Raw genomic sequence first — 20,995 nt, forward strand, 5'->3', positions numbered from 1 at the left:
AAAATCGTAGGATGTAGAGCCAGTCTGAGAATTAAACTCTCCTGGGACAGGATTGAAGCAACATTTGAATAGCAAATCCTAGTATTGTACCAAAACTATTGCTAGTAATTAATGAATGTCCTAGGTACTTCAACTTTTTCCTCACTTGGGGTAGTTTCCAATGTGTTTTGGATTTTTAAGAGGCTGATGATGCTTTCCTCTCACCTTTTGCTATAGAGCTTGATTACTGTCCCTGTATCTACTCTCTATCACCCAACCCCCCTTCAATATTATTTCCAGATGGCCAGTGTGTCTTCATACTTTAGAATTCCTGACAACCTTCCTTGATATGCCAGTGCTCAAAGAATGTATATACAGACCAAACGTAATGTAGCAAAGTGCCATTATTTAAGAAGGAACTTCCCAAGAAAACTCCCTAAAATGGAATGAGATGCCTCCTAGAGTTCCATGTCACTGGAGGTATTCTGTATCACGAAGACTCATCAAGGTGAATAAAACCAAAGCAAAGCAAGGCAAAGCCAAACAGTAACCTAATTGAAAAGGCCACGCTCCTTCCACCATGCCAAGCTACATTATTTTTCCAGTATCTCTGGTATGGATAGATTTGCAATGGTGTTTTGGCTTTCCTACGTCTCTCACTCCCCTTCAATGATCAGGGGTGTGCATTTTCAAGATGAGCACCTAGTATGTGACCACAGAATAATGTGGACTAAATTACACATATAAGGATTAATCTAATGTCATGCCTAATTCAAAACATATCGTAGAATCCCAGTTTCTTCATTGGTAAAATTGGTATAGTCAATCTGACTCCATTTTTTTGAAGTTTGACTACTGACAGCTTTTAAGCCTCACTCCTTCTTCCCCATCTGTCCTACATCTGGGACAACTGGTAACAAAGCTGAGATACTCCCTCTTTTGATGTTGATGAGAAATTACCCTCACCCTGGCCCAACCCCCTAACCACCAAAAAACAAACAACAACAACAACAAGGACAACAAAAAACAAAAACACCCAGGCCAGTCTCATTTCCTTGCTCTCTCTCAAACCATTTTTAAAATCTCTTTGGGGGGCGCCTGGGTGGCGCAGTCGGTTGAGCGTCCGACTTCAGCCGGGTCACGATCTCGCGGTCCGTGAGTTCGAGCCCCACGTCAGGCTCTGGGCTGATGGCTCAGAGCCTGGAGCCTGTTTCCGATTCTGTGTCTCCCTCTCTCTCTGCCCCTCCCCCATTCATGCTCTGTCTCTCTCTGTCCCAAAAATAAATAAATGTTGAAAAAAAATTTTTTTTAAATAAATAAATAAATAAAATCTCTTTGGGGGCCACACTGATTTCCCCCAGAAAGCCTCATTATGTGAGTAATAAACTTTTTTCATACACTCTTGGTATGTATGTGCCATCATTAGTCTTGACATGCAAACCCGACTTGGGGTGGAGGTCCTGTTTCTTAGGAGTAGTCACAACATTGGGAATAATGCTAAGTATCTTCAAGGATTATTGTGAGAATAAGAAATAAGGTAATAAATAACAGTCTTTATAATCACATAGTAAGTGCTCATAAGTTTGCGATAAATTTGAAATGAGTTATAAAGCAATTTAGAACAGAGTCTAGGGGGCGCCTGGGTGGCGCAGTCGGTTGAGCGTCCGACTTCAGCCAGGTCACGATCTCGCGGTCCGTGAGTTCGAGCCCCGCGTCAGGCTCTGGGCTGATGGCTCAGAGCCTGGAGCCTGTTTCCGATTCTGTGTCTCCCTCTCTCTGTGCCCCTTCCCCGTTCATGCTCTGTCTCTCTCTGTCCCAAAAATAAATAAACGTTGAAAAAAAAAAAAATTTTTAGAACAGAGTCTAGGACATGTAAGTGCTTTCTAAGTGTTTGATAGATAAAGAGCTCTTATTTCTGCTAGTGTGTAATCCACACCTTAATTTTTGCACATGAAAGGAAACCCATAATTGATATCTAAAATTGCATCTAGAAAGCATTTAATTAGAATATGATATGCACCAATGCACTTATAAGCCCATTTAAGAAAAAAAAATTTCTGACTCCTAGATGTCATATTTATGAGGTCAGGTATAGATACATATGGATAAGAATGTACATTTATGTTCTTACATAGTAATAAACTAGAGAATACGCAGGGCATATTCTGGCATTGCCAGCACTGGAAGAGTTTTAGTCCATTCAGGAATGGAGACCTCCCACCAGGATTCTGATGGTTGTAAAACAATGGAGTTGGAATAAGGTTCAACCAACCCCACCTGGGGAAGAATTCGGTGACAGAGATTCACACACACACACATACACACACAAACCCCTAACAAACTGTCCATTCTATGAAACTTAAGAGAAGAAGGGATATAATTTATTTATTTTAAAGCCCCCAAATTTTCAGAGGTAATAGAACTTAGGGCAGCCTCAGAAGAAGCTGTGCTAGAGATCAACCATGGCAATTTGGGCATGTTTCCAATTTGTACTCTCCTTCATGCAAGTTAAATATGCATTTAATGCAACTTCACTATTAGCATACAACAACAAGATCTTCTACTCTATGATCCTTTATCAAATGAATTTCTGCAGCCCTTGACTTGAAGCATCCGTGAACTGCAAGGAGAGAGACAAGAGACGTGTGTTGCATCAAGAACTACCAGGACCTATTTGGAATATGCACTGACAGCTACAGATAATAGCTTAGAAGACCTCTAGGAAGAAGAATGCTTAAGTCCAGAAACGTCATCAGGATTGTGAGCCAAGGTTTGGGACAGGTCCATCAAACCATTCTCCAATTAGTTCATCTCAATTCTGAATCCTGACCCAAAATAGTTAAGACATGTAGAGACAAGTGAAACCTGAGATGCCAATTCACTTTCCTAACGTGACCACACTTTACCTCTCCACCCATTCAACTTTCCAATATGCATGCTTCATCTCCAACTGCTCTTCAACGCCCAAATTTTACATAAGAAAATAGGGAAGTTCTGTTTTACGGATGAAAATAAGGTCAATGTTACCATTTTAATTAAAAAGTTAGTTTCATTAAACCTACAGATGAATTCAATCTACACCACTGAAGACATCTAAATGCTCAAAGGACTATAATAATGAGTTAATTAGCTCTGCAGCTATCACATGGTAGTTAAGTATAAAATCAATTACTTGACATGGAAATCATGGGATGGTCTTTCACTGAGACCAAGGTAATTATAATTTTAAGTGACATGAGCTTTAGCAAAGATTAGGTAGATAGACTGACATGTGCATATGTCATGTGTATATGTTCATATCATTCAGCACATGGAGCATCTACTATAGACAAGACAGTGTGCTTGTTGCTGCAGTACATGTATAGATAGGTAAAGACGTGGCCTTGGCCTCACAGACCTTAGTCTAGTCTGAGTTCCCCCAAAGACAACATACATAAACTTCCAGACATAGAGAAAGTGCTAAATAAATGTTAGTTCTTTTACCCTCCTCTCCCCCTTCCACATTCTCCTCCTTAATGCAAAGTGAAAAAGTTCCCATCAATTCCTTTTAAATAAAATGAAAGGAAAAAAATTAATAAAATAAATTAAACATAAAATGAAAAGGAATATACTGCAGGAGCCCCTTGGCCCTTCTAATAATGCAAACGACTTATCAACATGTACAAAAGATTTAACTGGGGGGGCCACTGGGTGGCTCAGTTGGTGAAGCATCCAACGTCAGCTCAGGTCATGATCTCACGGTGAGTTTGAGCCCTGCATCGTGCGCTCTCTCTCTTTCTCAAAATAAATAAATAAACTTAAAAAAAAAAGATTTAACTGGAATAGAGTCAAAATTTTCAAAGTAAATAACTGTAGCCTCATTACCCTGGCTTCAGACTAGCAGGAGGAAGATTTTTGGAAAGTAGGACAGAGGCCACCCCATAGGAGGCCAACAGGGCAAACTCTAGGAACCGTATGTTCTCACACCAAGCCCCATCCTGGTGTCACCATACGTTGACAATGCTGGCAGCTCTGACAGCTACACAGATGCATATTCAGGAAGAGCTGGCATTGGGAACCTCAACGCACTCCCTGCATTCTTCACTCTTGCAAAGTGACAGAGTTCTTTACAGGTGAGTCACAGAGCATGGTCATGCTCCCAGGATTCCTGCTTTACATAAAGGGATCTCTCCAACCCCAGCCACAAAGATGTTTTAGAAGATGTGTGTATTAGGGTTGTGGTTTTGTTTAAGGAAATGGAAAATGGGCATTTTGTTTTGTTGTTTCCCAGAAGCTCGCATAGTACCTGATGTATCCAGGCATCCAGGATACCATGTGTTATTTGAGTAATGAATGAGCGAAACATGGCACTTAGGAAACTGCCAGTCCTGTTAGAATTCTAGTAGAATGATAGTAGTTAACATATAGTTTCTATTATATGCCAGACCCTGTTCTAAGTGCTTTAACTTATTAACATTGTTTTGTTTTTGTTTTTTACTTTTCTTAACCCTTGCAACAACCCTACGAGGTAGGTATAACTATTAATAGGAACTATTATTATATCCACTCTACAGATGAAACAATAGAGACTAATAACAACTAACTTACCCAAGATTGCTAGTTTACAGTTGGTGCAGGTGACTGAGTTAAGCTCAGACAGTCTGGGACTGGAATTAGTGTTCCTAATCAGTAAGCAATACTGCCTCACGAGAATAGTAGAAGCAATGTTCCCACTTATACCGGACCCTTCTTACAAAGAGATGCTTGAACATATGTATAGCCATGTGTGTTTTAGTAAATATACACCTACATCCTATGCAAGTAGCACAATCTAAAATCCTGAACTCTCTTCTATATAGTAAGGATCCAGAACTTAAATATATATGGTCCCTTTCAATTGGATTAGGAAGAAAAACCTCACAGTTCAAACCAAGCAATAGTCTGCAAATATATGTCTTTATATAACAACCCAGACATAAAAAATCATGAGCCAGATTTGGTTTGAGATCTTGAAGAATAATCATATTTAAGTTACGGAAGACCCAAGACTGCTTTCCTAAGTGCAATCATTGGTTCAAACAGGTCAAGTCTGATGAAGGAACACACAGAAAGAAGTCCAGGCCATTGCTATTTCTGGAAGCTCCCAACTCTATAAAAAAGTAAAGAAACGTAAACACAGGGTTACTTGATGTGTAGGTTTTCTTAAATATTTATAAGTTAATAATTTAACAAGTTAATTTTTAAACAAAGCAAAATATGGAGTAGAAATTGTCCTATTTAAAAAGCAATTAAAGCATTTGTAAAAAAAAATTTTTTTTAACGTTTATTTATTTTTGGGACAGAGAGAGACAGAGCATGAACGGGGGAGGGGCAGAGAGAGAGGGAGACACAGAATCTGAAACAGGCTCCAGGCTCTGAGCCATCAGCCCAGAGCCCGACGCGGGGCTCAAACTCCTGGACCGCGAGATTGTGACCGGGCTGAAGTCGGAAGCTTAACCGACTGCGCCACCCAGGCGCCCCTAAAAAAATTGTTTTTAATTTTTTTAATGTTTATTTTTGAGAGACAGAGAGAGACAGAGCATATGTGGGGGAGGAGCAGAGAGAGAGGAAGACACAGAATCTGAAGCAAACTCCAGGCTCAGAGCTGTCAGCACAGAGTCCAACACAGGCTCGAACCCACAATTTTAATTCAAAATATACTTGATAGGGACACAGGTTTAAAGTTGCTGAGAGATGTAATCTTGGTGAATACAGGTAAAATTTCATTTGGAGATGTGATTTGGAGATCCTTTCTGAATGTCCTGGGCCAAATGGCCTTTTCAGTCCCTGTGGTAGACCCTGATGGAATCTAAACTTTTTCCTTCCCTCTTCCTTCCTTCCTTCCTTCCTTCCTTCCTTCCTTCCTTCCTTCCTTCCTTCCTTCCTTCCTTCCTTCCTTCCTTCAATTTATTTAACATTTCAAATGGTTAGGAAGTAAATGAACCAAGTAAGAAGATGGACAGAGATGTTTGTGTACTGTAACACTGTATGAAATAAGAAAATAGTGCTACAGAACCTAAATATTCATATCAATAGGGCACTGGCCTGGGGCGCCTGGGTGGCTCAGACTGTTAAGTGTCCGACTTTGGTTCAGGTCATGATCTCATGGCTCGTGAGTTCAAGCCCCACATTGGGCTCTGTGCTAAAGGCTCAGAGCCTGGAGCCTGCTTCAGATTCTGTGTCTTCTTGTGTCTCTCTGCTCATGCTCTGTCTCTCTCTCTCAAAAATAAATAAATATTTTAAAAATTTAAACAAATAGGGCATTGGCATTTTAAATATTGGTCGTTCACAGGATTTTCTTTCCTCCTAACACTATAATTTCTCTTTAGGAAATCCCAAATACTTTCGTTTCTCAATTTTCACATCTCAGTATATGCTTATGGCTCTAAATTTAAATCTTCAGCCCCTGCCTCCTCCCTGAGCATTCCACACCCAACCACCTAAAGGACACCCCACACCCAACATGACTAACTTTATTTGGTAGCCCACTTGATGAAACCAGAGTCATTCAAAAAGACATCAAATACTTTCATCTGCATCCTAACGGTTCTCAAATCCATCCCTCTCCTCTTCATCTCTATATTTTTGCCTTAGTTCCATCTCTGGTTATCTTCCACCCGATTTTCACCTTCTAACTCCAATCTTATTAGGGTGACTGGGTATTGCAAACTGAAATACCAACAGGCAACAGATAACTTAAGTGAATATAACAGGTCAGGTATAGATATTTTGGTGTGGTGGCATCCTGAAGAACACATGCTTTATCTAGAACACTTCCAGTTCTTTAAGTGTAGTACTTGAGTTGCTAGATTTAGCAAATAAAATTCAAGACTCCCATGCAATATTTGGGATGTACTTATACTAAAAACTTAGCCATTATTTAGCTGAAATTCAAATTTAATTGTGTGTCTTATCTTTTATCCAATAACCCTATCTAGACTTTTCTTCAGAGTAAGAGGGAGGACAAAAGAGATGACTGATGAGGTAGCTAACATACAGTGGGGTTGGAAGTTTAGGTTTTGGGTTCAAGAAGATCTAGTTAGTCCCAGGAGATAAAAAAGTCAAAGAAGGCAGGAGCTAATAAAAGTGTTAGAAGTCTGTGGAGTGGGTAATGATTGGATCGCTCATCTGTTGTGGAATGAACTGTGTTTCCCCCAAAAATATGTTCAAGTCCTAAGCCACAGTACTTGTGAATGTGACCGTATTTGCAACTAGGGTCTTTACAAATATAATTAAGTTAAAATGAAGTCATAATGGATTAGGGTGGGCCCTAATGCAATGACTGGTATCCTTATAAGAGGGAAATTTGAACACAGAGACAGAGGGGAGAACCCCATGGAAAAACATAGGCAGAGACTGGAGTGATACTACTACAAACCAAACAATGCTAAGTATTGCTGGTCACCACCAGGAAGAGGTAAGGAAGGATTCTTCTCTAGGGCCTTCAGAGAGAGCATGGCCCTGTTGACACCTTGATCTTGGACTTCTAGCCTCCAGACTGTGAGAGAGTAAATTTGTTGTGTTAAGCCATGTAGTTTGTGGTGATTTGTTACAGTTGCCCTAAGTAATGAACCAGCCTACTCCTTTCCCTTCATAACCCACATGATTACAGAGGACACTTTTGGCAGCAATGTTGGTATGGGACTGGTCTGAAGCAGGGACAACAGGAGTAAAACCAGTGACTACAGCTGAGCTAGTGTCCCTCCCCCTGGTCTGGTACTGTGAGATTTTGGTCATTCTCTGGTAACTGGACCTCAACTATGTAAACTTAGGAACCTATCTGTTGGTCTTGCTAAAGTCTACAGACTCATAATCAGTCACTCTGCAGAGATAGAACCAGCCCTGATAATAAGTGAGACACTGGTTCCAGTTTGTCCTTGTGGCCCACTGCACACCTTTGCACTTGGGTTTCTAAGAAGACCATCTGCGCTTATAAAAAAAAAATTCCTACCTCTCACTTAAACTAGCTTGAGCTAGCTTCACTGAAGTTCTCTTTGTTACCTGCTACCAAAGACCCATCCTGTACAGTTTATGATTCTCTATGAGGAATGGGAAAAAGTCCATTCAGGTACTAGTTTTCTAGTTTGTTGCAAAATGTAACAAAATGCCACAAACTGGGTGAGGCTAGAGGTCCAAAATCAAGGTGTTGGCAAGGATGATTCCTTCTGAGAGCCTTGAGGGAAGGATCTATTCCAGGCTTCTCTCCTTGGCTTGTAGATGGCCATTTTCATGTTCATTTGGCATTCTCTCCATGTGTCTGTCTCCAAATTTCCAAGCTTTTTATAAGGACATCAGCCGTATTGGATTAGAGTCTCCCCTAATGATCTCATTTTAGCTTGATCACCTCAATTTGACCAGCAATGCAGCAGGAAGCCCATCTGAGACTAGAAGCCCTAAGATATATGCAAAAACTTACTAAGTTACTTTATACCCAGTGGCCAAAGAACAGGTTATTCTTGGCAGTGGCCCCACCTTGTTTTCAGAATATGGCTTAGATTCAGAGTCAAAGAAAACTGTGCCAACTCTAATTTCACTAAAGACTTGAGTACAGAAACTTGGTTTAATCCTCTTTGCTTCTCTCACCATCCACTGAAACTTCAGTGCTCTCAAACTAACCCCTCAGACCTAAGAGGCTGCATTTCCAAATTCATAGTTTCACTTTGCTTTGGTCACCATCTTTAATTTTTAAACTTTAACATTCAAATAAAGGTATCAATAAAGGAAAATCCAGTTTGATGTTCATGGAGGACTTTGCAAATTACTTTCAGGACCAAGGATACAAGGGGGTCCCTAGTCCAGGATCTATTTTGCATGGGTTGAAACAACAAAACTTACAGTCCCAAGGTTTTTTTGTGCGTATTCATTTTAAATGTTCTCACAGATTGCTACATTTCTAAGAAATTTCTATTACTCAAGAAATATTCACAGAAAAATAATGAAAAGCCTTATAAATGCCTTCAAAGGGCTTCCAAATATCTTGGCAGGCTCTCTAAGATTCAAAATCTGGTTCTCAAATTTTAGGTTCATAACCCTACCTAGAAAAAACTCACGCTCACCAGTTGATAAAAGATTGATGTGTAAACCAGGATGTCATGGTACTTACCCATGTTGGGGCATAGACATTTTAGGGAAGAGTGTATTCATGTTTACTATTCAAGAAAGCCCCTTTATTGGATTCAAGCAGGTGGATTCAAGCAGCACCAGGCATGGACTATGATGGACACAGGAATGTATCATCCTATCTCCCCTCCCGTTGCATTCCCTCAGCTGCAGACGCTATGATGGCTAATATCCACACTAGCCTCAGCTGAAGACAGCCTCTGCATTCAAGATCATGCCCTTTCTCAAGGCAGCCTGCACATTTTGACCGAAAAGCCTTGGTGAAAAGGCTTGGTCTCTTGCTCCAATTCATGACAACCGAGGACAACTTTGTAAGGCCAATTCTGCTCCAAAGGGATTAGCTTAGGCCTTTGTTGTGGCAGCCTTATTTCCCAACCTCTTCCTCTGGCACATTGTTGCTTCATTCATTACTCCATATGTATTGCCTGACAGCTCTCCCCAGTTAATTTCCTGCACATAAAACTCCATTTCAGAGTCTGCTTCCCAGGGAACCTGATCTGCAAATATGCATAACTGGAGATGCCTATACTATCATTTTTTTTACCAAAGATAAGAAGGGCAACAAATACAATAGTCATACAGCAGCTATTTATTCGGCAGGACCTAGACTAGCCCCTTGGGATAAAAAGATGAATGAGGTTACCAGTAGATACTCTAACATACTTACTTAGCCACAGGGTAGAGATGTCTTACTTAGCCACAGGGTAGGAAGTTCCGGGTAGAATCAAGGAAGGTTTCCTGGAGATGATGCCCCATCTGACTCTGGAGGGATAAGTTAAGAGTTTGCCAAGGGAAGGAAGATAAGAAAAACATCCTATCTAGATAGAGGGAAGCATCTGTGGTCAGGGTGGTCACAATTACTACTAAATTCATCAGAACATGGAGTTGGCCAGAAGAAGTTTTACGCCACCAAATTCAACTCATTCAGCAAACCGGTCACAATTATAAACAGAGGTGGTGGTTGGCAGGGTGGGTGGAGTAGCACCATACTATTCTCAGTGCTGAGGTCTTAAATTTTAGAGTTTAAAGAAGAGAGTGGAGATAAAGAATAGTAGTATTAGCATCCAAAATGTGACCTCTCCACTGGGTTCTCTCTTTGGACACTGTAGGGAAGGATGTCCCTCTATCAAGCATGCACGAGATTTTCCCTTGAGCCACCTATTAATCTGTACACATCCTCAGCAACTGGGCAATCCCTTCCCTCTAGATGCCTTCTCTCTTTTCTTCCAAGGCCTCATCATTCTTCTTGCCCCTCTGTCCTACCCTAAGGCTTTGCTGATTCTTTCTAGCCTATGATTTATGTGACTACTAAACTGGGGTCATCAATATTATCCTTGGTGGAGCCAGTGGCAGTTTTTAAATACGTTGAGAAAAGAGGCTTCAAGTGCTGTGCTTAGGTGAAGGAGAAGAAGGAAACAGCCCTCTCATTCTCAGCCTCTGAGTGAAACATTTACAATCTAATCCAATCACCTGCTTATGTTGGCCATTTCCTATAATATAAATCAAATGCTCTGGTATGCAAATGGTCTGAATTTTTCCTCCTCTTTGTAACAAAGACTCTCTCTCTCTTCCCTCTTCAAAATCCTAGTTTGGAAAGAGCCCTCAAAGAGGAATAGACAGGCACCCGATTCCAAGAACAGAGATCTTGATACATAAAATGACACTCAGAGATACCCCAACAAATAAGTGAGAAACAAAGGTTCAAACCCTGATCTGTCCAAAGCCCATGGATGTTCCACACTGTTCGCAGAATGAGCATTTTCTACATGCCAGTCCAATGTGAGCTGTTTTACACTGGTCATCTCATCTAATTCTCCCAAGAACACTATGAAGGAGATACAAACTCATGGGCAATGCTTTTCAAACAATTCCACCAAAATGCCCTCAACATGCAGAGGAGAGCCAGCTCTCATCCTTGTGTGACCCAGAGATGTATTGTGAGCAGATGCTGCAAATAGGAAATATTTGTGTGCCCTTGTTTCCTATACAATTTCATTAAAAATGAAGGCTTCCACTCCATAAAATGTTTCATTTTAAAAAGTGATATCCTTGCCCCTTAAATTTTCAAGTGTAATTGACATTCCATAAACATTTCCCTGTTTATGTTGTGGTTTCCTTCACCTTGCTTCTAATAAGTGGAAATCTTAAAGTCATCAGCATTAAGTTTGTCTTACCATGGTTTGTGTCAGGAAAGAGCAGGATGTAAGTTGCATGGGAAGAGAAACATTGCCTGTCTTGTTTACCACAGTATCCCCAGCACAAAAAGCAGTACCTGGAACATAGTAGGGGTTCAAACAGTACTTGTTAGAATGACAGTAGGAGGCAATCACTGGAATGTAGGCTTTTTATCAGTAGAAGGATCATTCTCTTAATCCTCATCTTCATTAGGAACTGAGGAACAATCTTGACAACTGCATACTGTGCAAATATTATATGTATTGTATAGGAAGATAGGATTAGTGTACAACTTGCCTAAATTAGGGAAATAGCTCCTCTTATAACAAGATTTTATTTTGATTCTTTTTTTTTCAATGAGAGGGATATTGAGAGCACAAGAGATAGCAGAGGGACCAATAGATCCCACTCTACCTTGGTTCCAAACGAAATGCCTCAGTAAGTAATATACCAATGGTTACCTGTACTGCTTCCATCCCTCAGTCAGGGACAAGATTTCTCAACCATCCAAACAGTAGACTGGCTACCTGTTTGTGTCAATCCAGTAATTTTTTCTAACAAGATGGATCATAGAGGTATTTTTCCCCCTTTTATTATCTTCTTTAGGGCAGAATTTATGGGTCTATAACGTCTGTTGTGATCTGAGTATTTGTATCCCCCCCCCCAATTTATATGTTAAAGCCCTAACCCCCAATATAATGGCATTAGAAAGTGGGCCTTTGGAGGTAATTAAGTTGGGCTGAGGTCATGAGGATAAAGCCCCCACCATAGGATTCATGTACTTATAAGAAGAAGAAACCAGAGCTCTCTCTTGCCACCACATAAGGACACATCTAGAAGGTGGCCATGTGCAAACAGAAACAGAGTTCTTACCAGGAACCAAACTGGCTGGCATCCCAATCTCAGACTTCAACTCTTCAGATGTGTGAGAAAAATAAGTGTCTGTTGTTTAAGGTACCCAGTCAGTCTATGGGATTTTGTTATAGCAGCCCAAGCTAAGACAATATCCAATCATAAATTTCTTTTGCCTTGTTTTAAATACAAAGGGATAGGCTTCTTTCTAGTTTTTATAAACCTGTTGAAAGAAAACAAGCATGATTTCTAAATAAAGGGGCTTCAAGATAGGATTTGTAGATTTTACTTGTTTTCTTTCCTTGTAGTAGCTACACAGCCTTTCCCTGGGAAAGGGGTACCAAAATTTTGGTATAACTTACTTAATAGCAATAGACAATTGTCATAGTGTGTTAATCTCAACTTCTTCCCTTGACAAGGAAAAACTGTTACCTGGCCTTGTCACAAAAAAGATTTTCCCAAGGATTTCCCATAATAATGATATTTTGTACTGAGAAAAGCAGCTTATGAAATTATATAATTATATTTTTAATAACATATATTTATAGGCATAAAAAATGTTCTGGGTGGATATACACGAGGGTGTTAATTGAAGTTATAACTACATATTGGAATTGTGTGTAATTTTTATTTTTTATATTTTTGCTTACCTATTATAATTCTCGCTTTGATATATCGCTTTTGTAAAAAGAAAAAAAATGTTTCAACTACTAAAATAATACAAGATTCAGAAAAGCTACATAAGTAGCTTTGGAGAGTACCAAAATTACACTTAGATTCTATGGCTTTCAGAAGGAGGTAAGAAAATTAACATGTATTGGGTACTTGCTTTGTGTCAGCAATTCTGCTAGTGGTGGTATTAGTCCCATTTTACAGATGAGAAAACGAGGTTCAAGAGGGTTACATAAATAGTTTAAAGCACATACTGGTACAAAGCAAAACCAGAATTAAACCAGATTGATCTAATCCCAAGGCCACACTCTCTCCCCTTGACCAGACAGCTTCCAGCACTGCATGATGGAAAGCCCCAGACACCTAATTTTACTCATCACCACTCAGGCACCTTGTATACAATAGGCTGTAAATAATGGTTGTACCTAAGTTGCATCTGAGTCAAGTTCCTTTTTACAGCTCAGGGCAAGAGTGCCATGTGAGGCTCAAAGGCATCCACTTACCCCTTTACTCACCCTCAGTAAAGACAAATAGCTATAAGAATCTTGTTACAGCTGCTGTGCAAAGTCCTGCGTCTTTTAAGAATAAACGTGGCTTTCATTCTCTCTGCTTGTGGTAAAAGCCCATTATTAGGGTGACTTACAGCCCTTTGATAATTCTGAGATACACGTGTTCTTAAGGGAAGCGTCTCTACATCATGCTTGACTGACAATTGGCCTCTTAGTTTAACAACTGACAAAACATCACAGCGTTGCCTCAATTGCCCTTTGTATCCTTGTCCTGTTGGATGTTTTGTTAAGCATTAATATGACTGATTCCTCATCACACCAATGAGCTTTGGGCAATTTATTTATCATTTCTCTTTGCCATCACATCACTTCTGGGAAGAGCATAATTGCTAAATATTGTCTTCCCACCATTAAAATGAACATAGTAGCACACTGAACATTGCACTTCATGGAATGTTTGGCAAAGTGGCAAATGATTGGTAAAAAACAATATTATAGGTGGAAGAAAGGCTAAGTATGAACAGAATGCAGTTGAGTGATGACACTTAGGGAGTGGAGGAAAATCATGTGGGATATGTGGTAATGGAGGGAAAGTTCCTGTCTTACAACAAGGACTATTTATCTAGTTATGAAGCTCTCATAATGGGCCAGGCCCTGGGCTAAGTGCTTTGCATACGTTATGTGATTCATTCCCACAAGCAGGAGCTGATCCAGGTTGTGTGAAGTTCTGAAGATTACACACTCTGCGGGGGAAGGGGGGAGGGTGGGGGTCTTTTAGATTATAAAATTCAAAATACAACATGCCCAAGACTCCCTGTGAGGGGCCCATACAAGCGAGGTACCTCAATGCTTAAACTTTCTTAGCTTCCTGGTAAACCCATAAACCCTCTCAAGCATGTACTACCCATTCTACATACAAGGAAGCTCAGTACAGTTAAACATAACCCTGTCACAGAGCTCCCAAGTGGCAAAGTGAGTATTCTAACCAGGCTTCCGAAATCCTTAAAAAATTATCCAAAACCACCAAATAGGCAATTCATGAGGACAAACACCCTTGAAACAACAGCACATGTGGATCTGAGAGCTTCCTGGCAGGGCCAGCCTCTGTTAGAGCCTGCAGGGCTTGGAGTTGCAGAAACTTGCCTCAATTCTGCAGGAATTTGCATCTTTCAGATCCATAGAATCTGTAAAGAAAGCCACTATTGAGGAGACAGAAAGACAGGTTTTAATGGTTCTGCTTATTGTGTCTACAAACCAAAAAGCAAGGGAGAAAAAAAATTATTTTTAAGCCACACATACTTAATTCAGCCAGATAAGAAGCTGTCCCAGAGAAGAAGCTACCAGGGTAGCTAGTTAACAGATGGGCTAGTTAACAACTTGTGGGGCAGAGGGAGTCCCAGTTTGTAGTGTTTTCAATGTCTACGGTGTCAACACTTCTATTATGACTGGTTTCAATTTATCCATTGTTTGGGTAACTATGGATAGTTTGTTTGGCTCGAAAAATTCCTGAATATTCAGCAATCAGCTCCTGGAAATAGGTATTAGCTATTCCAGCACATCATTGGCCGGAGATGTTTGACTCGGCTATGATGGTCATGGCCTCAAGTCCTTTGGTTTATATAAGGATTTTTCTTAAAATTCAGAGGCAAATATTCTTGGCCTTGGAATCTTGTCTAGTTGGCACTATGGGCAAAGGACTTGAGATTGTTAAATCTCAAGAATGTTAGAGAAATGAGTTAGGCGTTCTTCAGTCTACAGGGACCTGTTTATAAAATCTTTCTGCATCATGTACTCAGCTACTGATATGGGTATGAACCCTCAGCCCCTGTCCCTCCCTACCACTAGCCCTGTTGACGCCCCTCAATCCTCTGCCCTCCTTCCACCTCATGAGCAACAGTCAAGGATAGGACAACTGGTAAAAGCAAAAAGGACTAGTCCAACCTCCTCATTTTACAGATAGGAAACTGAGGCCCAAGGAGAAGAAAAGTGACGAGTCATACAGAATTTTAAATACTCCAAGTGGGACTAAAAGTTAAGTCTTCTGCCTGTCTGTCGTTCTTTCTAACACCTTGCTGTTGAAGCAATTAAACCTTATGATAAACATTTCGTGATGATATCTTCGAACCGCACCGTATCTTCCAGATTAATTTTGTAGCAACATCAGGAAAGTGATAATTTGGCTGTTTTGGGCACTGACTCATTTCCTTTGTCTCTGCCTTTTTTTTAGTTTTCTAGAGCTGAAAACACTCATCACTGCACAGGTAAGCTCAGGGCTACCTAATTCAAAGGCCAAGAGAAAGCAGAGCCTGAGATGGGGCTTGTGTGGAGGCAGTTTATTTGGGGATATAATCTGGGGAAGAAGGGAGAATCAAGAAAGGTGTCTTATTAAGCTCCTGCAACCCCAGGAGGAGTTTTAAACAATACCTTCCAGAATTAGGGGGTTTCTACAACATGGGACTTTCAGTGCAACAAAACAGGAAAGTCCTGGGAAAATTAGGATGAGTTGGCCACCCTCAGAAATCATCTACCCAAAGCCAGAAGAGGGGAACATTTATTCACCAGCTACAGTCCTCTATTGGTTAAGTTGCCCTGTGAGACAGATGCCAACTTCCTTGCACTTGCCATGTTGCATACATGGAAGTCAAAACACATTTCTGCAGGTGTCCAAAGAAGAGGAGTAAGAGCAGCCCCAGGGCAGAACGAGATGCAGTACATCTGAGGTGAGGGACTGGAGGCTCACACCTCCGGTGGCTTGGTGCTGCAACAATGGCTGGAGTCAAGCTAGGCTGAGAGGATACCAGGCAGTGTGCAAGGGGTATCCGATGCAAGGCATGAAGGTGATGCAGACAGCCTTGGTCCTGAGCTGGCAGAAGTATCAAGTGACCCTCTGGGACCCGGGATATAGTGACTACTAAAGTTGCTCTGCAGCTTACCAGGTTGACCCTTCATGAATCTACCCATGACAAGATGTTGATCTTTACATGGTTTTCCTCCCTTCATCTCTCCCTTCCTCTCTTCCCTCCTTTGTCCCCTCCTCCTGCCACCCTTCTGTCATCACTTCTTTTCTTCTCCAATAAATATTTAGTGAGTACCTATAATATCCCAGGGACTATTAGGTACTTGAGATATAAAAATTAACTAAACACAACCCTTGCCCTCAAGAAGCACGTAGAGGAAGAACCACCAATCATAAAACAGGTAGTTAGAATACAATGCAACTCTGGTAGAGAAATGGGCAAGAGAAAAATGGGAGAAAAAAGTTTGACACAGGAAGGAACATCTATGGTTTATAATAATAACAGATAATTTTGATGGGGTGCTGACTGTGTGCCAGACAATGTTCTGAAGTCTTTCTAGTACCAACACATTTCATCCTTACAACAGCCCTAGGAAGGAGGTGCAATCATTACCCTGATTTAGAAATGAGAAAACTGGACTATTGAAAGTTTTCCAAGGTTTAAGGCACAATGGCACACACTATAGCTGGTCATCAAAACCCATTTTCTTTCCTTCTAGGGCGCTCAGCTAGATCACACTGCTCAGCCTCCATTGCAGTGAGGTGTAGCCATGTGACTGAATTCCAACTAAAAGACATGTACTATTTCCAGGCCTGACCCATAAAAAACTTCCATGTATATCCTCCATATGCTTTTCCCCTTCTGGATATCTAGAAAGGATGACCTTGGAAAGCACATGTTGAAAGTGGTTGAGTCTCTATCAGTCTGGGTCCCTAAATAGAGCTGGGCTTGTCCCACTGATTATTCACCTGCTCAGCCCTGTTACTTGAACAAGAAATAAATTCTATTGTGTTTGAGCCATTATAGATCTTTGGATCTTTTTGTTAACAGCAATAACTCCACCTATTTTATAAGTCTCTCTATTAATGCCATTAGTCTATTGTAGTTAATATAAGTACATATGAGAAAGTAGCAGAAAATTAGATTGAAAAGATAAATGAAGGGTGTCATGTAACATATAAAAAAGTCTCACCCTTTTTTTACTCTCAGAAGTATGGAATAATTCTTTTAAGACAGAGCAGAAGAAAATAAAAGGGTAGATATAGTTCCAGTTGGGAAGAGAGGATAGTTAACGGAGGTCATGTCTAAAGTGCTCTTTTTTTTTTTCCTGAGCAATAAGAAGAACAGTCATCTTCCTGAGGGCGTGCTAGCTGTGCCCGCGTGGAGGTGGGTTGTGAGGGAAGAGGCTGGGAGCTTGAGAAACGTGGTGAAGGTTAATAAGGGGAGATGCAGCAGTTAAAAGAGCAGACTTCGGAGCTTATATCCATCATGATCCTGTAAGGAAAACAGACATCACTCCAGGTAGGCATTTCAAGTAGAGAGGTGCTTAATACAGGAAATTAGGGGCTCGCAGGATGGGCAGGAAGTCTTGACAAGCTAAATTCAGTGGGGACACTAGCTTTCAGCTTCCTTGCCTCAGAGCCAGAGAGCCACGACCACCCAACCCAGAAGCCTGCAGGAAACCACTGACAACTTCATATACCTCTACAGAGCCAGGCTGGTGAAATGGCAGAGAAATGTGGCAACTGAAAAAAAAACCTCACATTTGGGAGGTCCATTTTTGTGTTTTATAAATGTAACTGCAAATTCTTTAAAACTTACTCCATCAAGACATGTGATATATGTCCCTTCCCCTAGAAATAGGATACGCTTATGACTGCTTAAGCCAGCAGAATAGGATGGAAATGAAGCTATGTGACTTCTAAGATTATTTTATAAAAGGCTTTGAAGATTCCTGTTTTGCTTCCTGAGAAGAGTCATGCTAGGAGCCCTGAGCTGCCATGTAAGAAGTCTGACTACTCCAGGCCACTCTGCTATCTGGAAGCACAAGTCACATAGAGAGGTTTATAAGAGGAGGCAGGAAGGTCAGAGAAGGCAGCGAGGCCATGGTAGCAGAGGGACAGAAGATGTAATGATAAAAGTAGAGGTTGGAGTGATATGGGCCATAAGCCAAGGAATGCTGGCAGCCTCAAAAAGCTGGAAAAAGACGAAGAAGTAGGTTGTCCCCTGGAGCCTCCAGAAAGAATGTAGCCTGGCTGACCCATTTTAGACCTCTGGCCCCCAGAACATACATTGCTTTAAGGTATTATGTTTAAGGTAATATGTTGCATCAATAACAAACTAATACAATGCCTGACGCTAAAGACACTCTCAGTAAATATTTCTTAGTAAATAAACAGATGAATAAGGCTATAAGCATCTCTTCTCATAAACACATGGAATTGTACTCCCACATAATTTTAAAAGAATAATTTATTGTCTGATATCTAAATATTAGGAGGTATGATATTTTCAGTTCCCCTAAACTCCTAAACCCAGACTAAATGTAGGCAGGAATGAGTCAAATAGAAAGTATTGTGTTTTAAGAAAATTTACTGAACACTTACTATGTGCTTTATTTACTGCCTTTCACTTAATCCTCACAAGAACCCTACGAGGTATGTACTAGTAGATCATCCACAGAGGCATTAAATAATTTGTCAAAGGTCTCATAGCTCACAAGTGATAAGGCAAGAATTAGAATCAGGCTGACTGACTCCAAAGTTCAAGTATGCAGACTTTATGGTACATTGCCGTGGTGTAGGAAAAGAATAGCACAAGATGATGGAAAGCCTAGTGCACCAGGAGTCTCCAGATTAGGGTCTAGACTTGACCCTGTGTGACCCTGGGTGAGAAGGTGAGGTGATGATTGAAACAAAGGTCGGAGTGATGGTCTTAATTCGGGGTCTGGTTTCTTCTTCTGAAAAATATGGAGGTTGGGCCAGATGACCTTTAAAGTCTCCTTTAGAACAGGGTTTCTGTATGCATTTCCAAGTTAAAGAAAAATCACACATGCTGAGTGAAATAAGGACAGGGTAGCAGCATACTCTGCTTGATGTGCTGAAGGAATCTGTTTCCCTTGGTGAACATCTGGTTAAGTTGCGGTATCCATCTGCTTATGTTATCTCCTTACCACCATGGTTTTATAAAGGGAACAAAGATGAGTATGGTAGACTGATTACAAAAACGGCCTAATTCTTCACTCCTCTCTGTAGCTATGCACTTTGCAACGGAAATTTGCAGTTCTTCCCATTAAGAAATGGAAACCATTTCCCCACCCTTTGAAGGTGGTCTGCTTCTGTGACTTGCTCTGCTTAGCAGAATAGCAGAAGTAGTGGTGTAACAGATCTGAGCCTGGGCTTTGCACTCTTCCAGCCTCTCTCAGGACTCTACCTGGTCTCAGGTTAGCCTGCTGGATGATGAAAGACCACGGTGAAGCAGAACCAAGCCATCCGAGTCAAAGCCAAGCTAGATTAGCCAGCCACTGACCAGGCTGTCAGCAGACCACAGATGCCTGAACAAGCCCAGCCAAGATCAGCCAAGACCAACCCAGAACAGCAGAACACCTAGCCAACTATAGACTTGTTGGATGCCACTATGGCTGGGTTTTTTTCCCCCCTGAAGCTTTATTGTGGCAATAGATAATGAACATGGTTAGCTTTCAAGCAAAGCAGAAAATATGGTAAATGAATTATGCCTGTATTAATCAGAATAATCCATCAGGAAAATTAATCTAGGTTGCAAGTGACAGAAATCTGACCTAGACTTGCTTAAACACACAAGGGATTTATTGGATTATGTTACTGAAAAGTCCAAAGATGGACACAGCTAGATCTAGATGCACCAAATTTGTCATTGGGAACTTGATTCCTTCCATCTCTTGGTTCTACTCTTGTCTGTCTTAGCTTTGTGTTCATGCAAATACTCCCTCATGGGGCAAGATGGCCACCAGCAGCTTCCAGCTTAACTCTGTTGTATTCATTGTTAAGTAGAAAGAGGATCTCTGTTCCCCAATAATTCATGTAAAAGTCTTAGGGACAACTTTCACTGGACTGACTAGAATCACACACCTACCCCTGTTTTTTCAAGGAGATATCCTGGGCCTAGGCTTGGGTCATGCAGCCAACCCCAGAGAAAGGGGATGGCTGGTATGGAAACCACACAGACTAAGAACAAAGAGAGGGGGTTCCCTAAAGGAAAATTAAAGTAGTGCTATCAAAAGAATGGGCAGTAAATGAAAACAATATATGATTTCTATACTCTTCAATATTACTAATGAATTAGAGAGAAAAGAGAGTGATGACTTCTTAGCATTGATTCTTCCGCAGAACAGCAAGTGGTTCATCCCTACCCAGAAAAACATTTCAACATTAATGTCAAAGTAGCTATTACTATATGCAGTTCTTCCTCCTCCCCACCCAAATTTTTGTCAAAATCAAATTTTGATCACATCTACCACGTAAGTAGACACTAGGATCAAACGGCCATACACATGAAAGGAAGGTTTTGTGACAGTCCTAGGAGCTATGAGGTATCTGAACTTGATCTCAAAGATTCTTGAAGTGTACCCATAATCTTCCTGAATCATAAAATTGGTTCCAAGTCCTAATTAGAGAGATACCATAGTGCAGTGGCTAAGAGCACAGATTCTGAATACAGTCTGCATATGTTTGGGTCCCTGCTTTTATTGCTTTATGACACTATGTGACTTCGGGGAAGTTCCCTAGTCTTTCTGTGCCTGTTTTCTCATCAGTATGTAGAGATTATAGAATTTACCTTGTAGGAAGAGTAAATGAGTCATAATGTACAAAGAACTTGGAACAGTATCTGGTA

At 40.8% G+C, this 20,995-nt stretch overlaps 1 long non-coding RNA gene across 2 annotated transcripts in view; it reads right to left on the reverse strand.

The window, feature by feature from the left end:
- Positions 1–4,895: 4,895 nt before the first annotated feature.
- The window catches only part of LOC123386707, a 32,110-nt gene continuing 16,010 nt past the window's right edge, over positions 4,896–20,995 (reverse strand). For both annotated transcript variants that reach the window (XR_006601010.1, XR_006601011.1), the window contains 4 exons: positions 12,166–12,367; positions 11,292–11,389; positions 9,785–9,879; positions 4,896–5,107 (listed from right to left, as the gene is read on the reverse strand). This is a non-coding gene — a long non-coding RNA (uncharacterized LOC123386707). The remainder of the gene's footprint in view (positions 5,108–9,784; positions 9,880–11,291; positions 11,390–12,165; positions 12,368–20,995) is intronic.

This window comes from Felis catus, chromosome B4 (assembly GCF_018350175.1).
Source record: "Felis catus isolate Fca126 chromosome B4, F.catus_Fca126_mat1.0, whole genome shotgun sequence".
Lineage (NCBI taxonomy): Eukaryota > Metazoa > Chordata > Mammalia > Carnivora > Felidae > Felis > Felis catus.